At 43.6% G+C, this 9,588-nt stretch overlaps 1 non-coding gene across 1 annotated transcript; it reads right to left on the reverse strand.

Annotated features, from left to right (window-relative positions):
* Nucleotides 1-7,965: 7,965 nt before the first annotated feature.
* Nucleotides 7,966-8,037, reverse strand: TRNAA-UGC (transfer RNA alanine (anticodon UGC)). Its single transcript has one exon. It is a non-coding gene; the product is annotated as a tRNA-Ala (tRNA).
* Between the last annotated feature and the right edge of the window lie 1,551 nt (nucleotides 8,038-9,588).

The following is a 9,588-nucleotide window of genomic DNA, read 5'->3' on the forward strand; positions in this document are numbered from 1 at the left end:
TTTATTCCTAGCTGTTAAGGTGCTGAAACTTCTAGTTCTCCAAAGATGTTTACATGAATGCATGTATTACTGTTACTTCAGATTGTATTAGTCCAAACTGACAAAAAATTCAGTTAAGGAGCCCAGAAAATCTAAGTTAACAATACTTACATCTAAGTACTTAAATACTTAAATACTTAAATACTTAAATACTTAAATACTTAAATACTTAAATACTTAAATCTAAGTACAATACAGTCACTAGGTACTAGAATGTGTCACAGAAAAAATAAAAAATTGAAATCTACCTAGAAAATTCAAGTGGAATAATTTTATAGGATCTCATAATTGCAATATTGTCTGAGCTTCATAGACACCAAATTTAAAATTAAAAAAAAAAACAAAATCAGCTTACAAGTATGAAATTTTAACTAGTGAAAAATTTTGCACAAAGACTGAAATTGGTAAAATTTTCTAAGTTTCTTATATATTTCTTATATAATTTATCACTATCCAAATTCATATTTTGAAGTATATAAATATAAGCACAGGCTTGTAACTAAATTATTTGTTTTGTAAATAACTAAAGTCTTTAAAATTTGGTTTCCTGCTAATTTTTTGTAAGAATCTCTTCTCCTCCCATTCCCATTATAACAGTAATATATGGGCACTATATTATGTGGAAATGCAGATAAGTAAAATAAAGAAATGGCAACAATAATCCTAAGTTTCAATTTTTTGTGCTATTCACAATGTAATGGTTACAGAAATAACACACTTTTAACTTTAACCTGCATTATTAACATTTTTTTCCATTACTTCCTTAAGCCTAGATAGTCAAGAGAACAATAGCCTTTGCCAATTTCCGTTGTATAAATACTCAAAGATCAATGCCAATAGCTTGTTAGTGTATTCCTTTCTATACTTCTCTCCTTTCTTTATTGGGAACTTTTCCCTCCTCTGACTATAAAAATAACTTATGCCTATGATAGATAAATCGGAAAATATAGAAACCAGTATAATATAAAATACCATTCACTGGTAATCCCATTGGCCAGAATGACCTCTATCAAAATTATAGTAACTATTATGGTTCTATATTACATAAGTAAGCCATGTTAATTATAATAAACAGACAAAAAGAAGAAAAATATCTACAGTTAACTTTCTGATGCATTTCCTTCTATCATATATTTGTCTTTATTCCTATCTAGGAACAGCTCTATCTATGTTTATATCTATATACACACAACATATGAAAACATAAAGCATGTATAATTTTTCCTGATTTTTAAATTTAACCTGAGTGCAGTACTGCAGTATTTACCAGAGCTAATCTTAAATATACTCTACGACCTGGAAATTCCATTCTTAGGCACATGCCTGTATTCGTTCGTTAGGGCTGCTATAACAAAGTACCACAGACTGCGTGGATTAAACAACAGAAATTTATTTTCTCACAGGTCTGGAGGTTAGAAGTCCGAGGTCAGGGTCAGCTGGCTTGGCTCCTGAGGGCAGCGAGGCCTTTCTCCTTGGCTTGTGGATGGCCAACTTCCTCAGATTACACTATGAGTCAGTGGTAAAGCCAGGATGTGGACCTCAGCAATCTGATTGAAAGGCCATATGCTCACCACTCCGCCACATTGCTTTGCCAGCCAAGTAGCATGGCTGACCGCCCCCCACCCCATGCAAACAAATCAAGATTGATTGGGTTTATTTAGCTGCCTTGCTGTTGTTGGACATTTAGGTTAGTCTCTTTTTTGAATTACAGGGAAAGCAGCAGTGAACATTTTTGCATGTTCATCTTTTCCTGCATCCTGATTCTTTGCTCAGTCTAGAGCCCTAGAACGCATACTACTGGATACAAGCCTTCGAACGTATTAAGGGCTCTTGCTACAAAATGCTTATTTGTTCTCCTGATAGATTTAACTAGTTCATATACCTGCAATTAGCTGCCAATTTACATATCTCCATAATACTTCCCACTTCTTTTAGGCCATCCAGAAAAGTCCTGGTCATCAGCCTTTCTGTCAGCTGATTTGTGCTCAGAAAAATTAAAAATGAAATCCTATCTATCTATCATCTGTCTATGTGTGTTTTATATGTATATATTTATTATATAAATGTAAATGTGTGTGTGCGTGCACACGCACAGAGATATCCTTCCAGATAGGCCTTCTAACTCTGGTTTCAGTTAATCTTAGAATGAAAAGCCAGAAGAAATAACTTTTTGAATGATCAGCACCAAAATTCCCAGGCATTGTGGTGGCTTCTTAGAGCTTTAACAATTTGACTCCAAGTGAAGAATGGCCCTTTGGTAACAGGAAAGACTTGATGTCCAAGGAATCTGTAGGTATTTTAAGGTATCTTTTATTTTCTGGTTGTTCACCTTCACGCTTATCCTTTGAGGCAATCTTGTCTTACTCCTTGGTTGGTGAGACCCAAGAAACTCTTTCTTCGCTCCCAAGGAACTTGCTGAAAAGACATGTGACACTAGCTGTATTGGGGTTCAAATCACACACAACAAATGCCTGACCCATCAATCCACTGAATTTAAGAGATTATAGAGATTAGCCTGTACTCCTCAATGTACCAAACAATTTTGTGATATTTTGTTCAATCATGTATTTAATATATATACCTTAAACACACTTAGTGATCACTTACTGACTCTTGGGTAGACGATAAACATCTTGTGGAGTGGGCTTCTTATCCTGCACTGAGAGCAAACAGGTCCTGGAAGATTGCTAGGGCCCAAGTGAGAAGAGGGATGGCTTGACATCTGATCAGGGAACATCAAAATCCCCAAACACGTGACTTTAGTTATAGCAGATAATTCCCCTATAACATGCATTGTAAAAATAGAACACTGCTATCTTACCACCAGTTGCTTCGAATAAATAACGCCTCTTTCTCTTTTCCAAGTTCCAAATGGAGAGAGAGAGAGAGAGAGAGAGGAGAGTCAGAGAGCAGGAGAGGAGTGATGAAAGCTGGGTTAGAAGGAGTGGCTCGACCCTAGGGCCATGATGGGCTCGCTAAAAGCTCCCCCTGAGTGAGACATCCCTACCCACTGCGACGCTGGCAGAGCCTTGGACCCCCTCCTGCCACGGCCGAGAGACTTCCTTGAGGCAGAGGAGGGATGTGAATGCATCGCCACGACCATCTGTGGCCAAGGTGAGCCCTGGGGGCTGAGCTGAGCATCCCAGGTCCTCACTGATCAATCACACTGATCAGACCAGCCAGCCCTGCAGCCAGGATGAGGCACGTGGGAATAGAGGCCGGGACATCGCACCAGTGGAAGCGTGAAGCCGGGGGATGAAGGCTCCTCTGACAGAACCTCTTAGATATTCCAGAGCTTGTATTTCCCGAGAGCGTCAGGAGTCCTGGCTGAGTCTCACGTGGGTCATCAGCCTTGCCAAACACGTCAGGGCTGCCTCATTCACTGGATGGGCGATGTTTATGCTACTTGGAGAAATCTCTGAAAATGCTTTACGAATCACATTTTCTGGTCCCCAAAGAGGTGTGTGTGTGTGTCCTGTCCACGGCTATCGCCAACATTCTACCATTTACCTAAAATTTCTATTCACTTGTAAGAACCTTCACATCCTTAGGCCTCTTAAGTCCACTTAATTCTCCTTTCCTTTCAGGGCTCTTTCCCACAAACAGAAGCTGGTGATGGTGGCGCTGGCAGTGGTGGACGTAGGGGTCTTCCTTTATCATCTTCTCACGGGAGTAACTCACCCAGGATGAGATAAGCATCCGCGGCTGGGCTCATTCCCCATCCTCCCCGGACCACAGCCCCGGGTCTGCAGCATCACAAGTAGGATTCAGAGGTGTTACTAAATAATAGCTCGGACTGTTGGGATAGCTCATGAGTAGTTGCAACAAGATATATGACATCTGCCAGCGTCAAGGGTCTACAGCAGAGATGGGCAACCTTTCCCAGTAAACGATCAGAGAGTAAATATTTTCAGCTTTGTGGGCTACATGGTCTCTGTCCCAACAACTCAATTCTGCCATTGTAGCGGGAAAGCTGCCGTGACAGTATGTAAACAAACGCGCATGGCTGTGTTCCAGTAAAACTTTATTTACAAAAACAGACTGCCAGCTGGATTTAGCCAGTGGGCTGTAGTTTGTCCTCCCTGGTTTGGGTGCTGAGTGAAAACAATTGATCAGAAAATATAACAGCCCGCGGTGGCAAGCCGGAGTGCAGCCCCAGCTCTGCCGTTGACTGGTGACTCTGGGTAAGTCCCTGACCATCCCTGGAACAGCTCGGCTCCCCCTTCTGTAAAATCACGGGCCGGGTGTACATCAGAGTTTGCAAACGGGCACTCAGGGTTGCATCTGGCCCACAGATGAGGGTTGTTTGGCTCGTGTATTATCCAAGACATTTTGAATTTGTTTCCGACACTTCAGACGGGGAAGATTTCATACAAAAATCCAGATTTCTGGCTGCTCTTGAAATCTCAGAAAATCTGGCACCCCTGGGCCCACATTCTCTGGTGGCAGCCCTTGCCCAGGGCCGAGAGCAGGGTCTGGCTGCTCTGGCCGGGCGTGCTCCCTGGAACATAGCAGTCTGCCCGCGGGCCGGCTGCACCCATCACGGGGGTTGTGGTTTGTGATACCCGTAGGAGACCCCTGGTGCCTTTGAGTTTAATAATCTAGAGTTTGCTGATTAGTGCGGACCATGATGCCATTGCTGTGCAGCCGACGCCTGCACCCTCCATCTCCCCTCCCCTTCCCCAGATTCCTCGGTCTCTGACGTCCACATGGTGCTGGGCAAACCTGCACATCCTGCGCCCTGGTCCCCGGCTCCATTGGGTTCAGGGCTGGGGTGTGCTCTCCTTCAGCGCAGCAGAGTGACTCTCTGGCTTTGCCTGGACTTCCTGGAGGGGTGGGAGGTGGTGAATTTTTCTTACAGTGAGAGATACCTACCTTCCACCAAAGACTCCTGTCTTAGTCAGTTTGGGCTGCTGTAACAAATTACCACAGACAGGTGACTTATAAACAACAGAAATTGATTTCTCACCGTTCTGGTGGCTGGAAGTCCAAGATCAGGGTGCCTGCATGGTCAGGCTCTGGGGAAGGCCCTCTTCCAGGATGCAGACTGCAGACTTCGTGTCCTGTCCTCCGGTAGTCCAAAGAGGGCTGGAGAGCTCTCCGGGGGCCCTTTTATAAGAGAGAGCACTGATCCCATCCACGAGGGCTCCATCCTCATGACCCCACTGGGAGGGGAACTGGAAGAGCAGCGGGAGGTCTGGGAAGATGTAGCAGGTAAGAGGGTAGAGTGGCGGTGATGGACACTGGGAAAGAGAAAGACTACAGAGTGCTGGGATTTGCTCACAAAGGTTCGAGGAGGGTGAAAAAACCATTGCCTGCATGCGCTAATTTATCCCGCCTTTGTTAAGCTTGCAACCTGGCTCAAACCTGGGGCAGAGCCTCTCAACCTTTTTCGGTTGAGAAAAAGCCAGGGCTTTGTTGGACTTGACTCTGTGTCATCCGTGTTATGAGTAGAATGTGTTCCTTCCCGGTTCTAATGTGCAGATCCACTTCCACCTTTGCACTTTTTGCAAATTACTGCCTAAGAATCATTAACAACAAATTCCAACTCTTCCCCTAATCCTAGGAACACTCTAGTGGAGTGTATGTGAGTGATTGGGGGTTCCCCAACCATTTAATTCAATTTCAATTTTAAAAAAAAGTTAAAACTGTTTAAAAAATCCTCCTTGAAACCAACAGGTCTGCTCACTGGCATTCCCTACCAAATCGTAACATATCAGAAACCACCAGTGTCTTAGCTGATTGCCTCTGGGCATATATTTGAACTTCTTGTCAATGTGTCACAGAGTAGAAAGGATGAACTGGTCTTTCTCTAAATTCAGGCTTGGCAAATTACTGACACAAAATTGTGCCACAGCAAATGGAGATAGGGCTGAACCACATCTTCTCCACACGTGTTCTTGGCACTTCCTTATTTTCAGCTGCACAAACAATAAGTAAACTTATAACATGTCATCCTGATAGTGTTATATTATGGATTTTTTTTTGCACTTATTCTAAGTTGAGAGTGTTTCCTCTCTCACGTCTGTATCTACGGCAAGGAATGGAAGCCAGGGTTAGATCTTGCATGCATTTCAGCTTGGAAATAAGATTTCAAGCTACTTCTCGTTTGAGTCTTCAGATTAGTTTAATTACAGAGTATTCTGGTTAAAAGTACTGATGAGTTTCAGTTTTGCTGGATGCTTTTTCTGCATCTATTGAAATGATCTGTATAATTTTTTCTTCCTGCTATTAATAGAGTGAATTATATTCACTGGTTTTCAAATGGTGAACAAACCTTGCAATCATGAATAAATCAGACTTGGTCAAGATGTATTATACCTCTAATATATGTCCGGATTTGATCTGCTAGTATTTGTAGAGGTTTCCTTGTATCGATGTGTATAAGAAATAACTGTATAATTTTTTTCTTTTGAAAAATAAAATAAAATAAATAATAAAACAAGTAAATAAAATAAAATAAAATAAAATCTTTGTCAGGTTTTGGCATTAGGGTTATGACTGCCTCAGAAATGAGTTGGGAAATTTCTTCCTCCTCTATTCTCTGAAATAATTTATATAATATTTGTATGATTTCTTCCTTAAATTAATGAAAGAATTCAATAAGAAAAAAAAAAAAACCCCAGTATTCTGAAATTGCAAGGTGGGTTGTGTAAAAAAACAAACCTCTGTCACCCTCTTATCTGTGTGAATCAGAAGTTTCGTGTTACTATAGAACCAAAACAAAAATACGGAAGTAATCTACACATTGGACGCTGAGGCTGGCTTAAGAATGAACTGTCATCTAGATCGGGGTAGGCAAACATTTTCTATAAAAGGCCAGATCATAAGTCTTTTTGGTTTTGTGGGACATACAACCTCTGTCACAATTGCTCAACTCTGCCTTGTAGCACAAAAGCAGCCACGGGTAATAAATAGAAGAAGAAGCATGGTTTTGTTCTAATAAAGCTTTATTTGTGGGCCCTGACATTTGAATTTCATATATTTTCACGTCATGAAATACTGTTCTTCTTCTGATTTTTTCCAACCATTTAAAAATGTAGAAATCACTCAACTCATGAGTCAATCTCGTATCTACAACCCTCAATTTAATATTGTTTTCATCTATTGAAACAGCCTCATGATGGTGGTAAACTCTGGGAGGTGGAAGGGGATGTGATCAGAAAGGGGAGGGGGTGTCTCAAATCCTGGCAAGTTCAAGTTCTTGGTCTGGGTGGTGGTTACATGGATGTCTATTTTGCAGTTATCCATTTAACTGTACCTTTATGTCCTTTGCTTTGAGTGTCCATACGTAACATTTTACAATGAAAATGTTTGAAAATAAATGACATATAAATTGACACATACAAAACATGATGGTTCTCACTGATTGTGTAATTAGCTAATGTTATTAATTTGACTTTAGAGAATACATTAATACTAATTTAATTAAAATGGCACTTTTTCTTTATTTGATACATTGAGGTTTCATGCAAGATTTTATTAGAGAAAAATAATTCCACTGCTAAAAGTGTTTGACAGCGGCTGCTTGGTCAGTGCTGTCCAGTGGAGTTTCCTGCAGCGATGGATATGTTCTATGTGTGTGTTGTCCACGTGTGGCTGTGGCTCCATGCTGTACTGGACAGCGTGGGTTTAGATTTTTTTTACTTGCTCCTCCATATTATAATTTGATATTTATGCATGTTTGTCTGGATTCAAATCTCAATTGCACCATCAGGTAGCTGTGTGACCTTGGACAACTTACTTGACCTCTCTGTGCCTTAGTTTCTTCATTTGTAAAATGTAAATGATGATAGTGTAGTTGAGAGGATTAAATAAGAAAAGCATATGTTCCTAGCACCATGCCTGGTCTATACTGTGTACTCAGTGAATTTACCATTACAATATATTTTTTTTGGCTGTGCCGCGCGGCTTGCGGAATCTTAGTTCCCTGACCGGGGATCGAACCTGGACCCCAGCAGTGCAAGCGCTGAGTCCTAACCACTGGGCCACCAGGGAAGTCCCGCCATTACAGTTTTTGACAACTTCATCCTCAGAGCAATCCTGTGAGTGTTACAGAAGAGGAAGTCAAGCCTCCCACAGCTAATAAATGGAAGAGCTGAACCCAAATCCTGGTCTATCTAAGTTCTCCTGGGTCAGTTTGACTTCCCAAAGAAACTGACCTGGTGATACAGCTTAGAGAATGATCAACTGCCATTATAACTGTCTGGGGAGCAGAATAATATATTCATGTAAAACAGGGTGGGTTCTGAACTCTGTTAGGTGTCTCTCTGTCCCTCCATAAACACTCGTTGAGTAAATGAAATTAACAATAATAGTAGTAGACAGTGGCCTGTGGTTTTAACCACCCCCCCAAACCTTGCCCGTTTAGCCAGGCTACCTCCCTATTGGCTAAAAGTTAAGTTACAAGGAAGGAAAAAACTAAAAGCTTAACTCCAATTACAGGCAAGCCTTTACAAATGGACTTGGATGAGCTTGCTTTCCCTTGAACTTTTCCCATGGCTGGCTTTCACAGATGGGAATGACACTTGTCCTGAAAGCCATCCCAGAGTCTGCACATGACACGTGTGCTCCTTGGCTTGGAATGGGTGGGGTCCAGATCGATGGATAAGGGTCTTGGGGGGTTGAGATGGATGTTTATGACTGCCTGTCCTTGGTGCCTTTGATTTGCTATCCTGAATGGACGGTGCAGCCCGCATTATTCGTGGGAGGGACGGAGTTTTTCTTTTATCAGATTCCCACACACAGAATATAAGGGTGGAGAGATTACAGGGCAGGTTTGGAATTCGGAGGGGTTGGGTTGCTGGCCTTGTGGCAAGTTGTCAAGCCAGAGTTTTGCTGGTGGGGCTGGATTCTGGGTCTGGGAGGGGCAGGGCGTGTGTGGACCTTCGTGGGGACCGGGGACTCAGCTCTGTGGCTTGAGCTCATCCACACGCCTCTCACGTAGCAGCTCTGGCTCTAGCCATGCGGTGCCCTGGGCTGGGCAGCCAGGCCTCTGCGGGGGTGCGGAGGACCAGAGAAGAGATGAAAAAGGCAGGATCTCTCTCAACAAAGCACAGATCGCCCTCCGCCCCCCAGCTGCTTCCACAATGAGCTGGGCAACTGTTGGCTGGTCCCGCCGCGAGCGGTGGCCTTGGCATATGGCATCGCCCCAGCCGCGGCTCTGACCCTCCTCGCCCTGGCCGCCGGCGTCAGGCTCGCCTGCATCCCCAGTGCCTGTCACGGCAGCAGCTGCGGAGGTCGGGGGAGCCGCGGCCCCAGCCTTGCCCGTCAGGGCTGAGACGGATGGGTCAGGGGCCATGTGCCAGAGGGCCCCCTCCCCACTTCTCCCCGGGGTCTGTGGGGACACCAGGGTCAAGGCCTGGGGAAAGGCAGGAATTCCCCACTGGAGGGGCTGGGAGCTGGGGAACTGAGGGCGGGGCAGTGCACACTGCGAGCGCCCCCAGCTGGACACTTACTGAATTTTGTCGAAAATGCCTTGAAGGGAGGAGTGATCCAAGTGACCCCCTTGGGCCCCAGCTGAGCCAGGCCCGGTGGCTGGGCGGTCAC

Source organism: Eschrichtius robustus, chromosome 20 (assembly GCF_028021215.1).
Source record: "Eschrichtius robustus isolate mEscRob2 chromosome 20, mEscRob2.pri, whole genome shotgun sequence".
NCBI lineage: Eukaryota > Metazoa > Chordata > Mammalia > Artiodactyla > Eschrichtiidae > Eschrichtius > Eschrichtius robustus.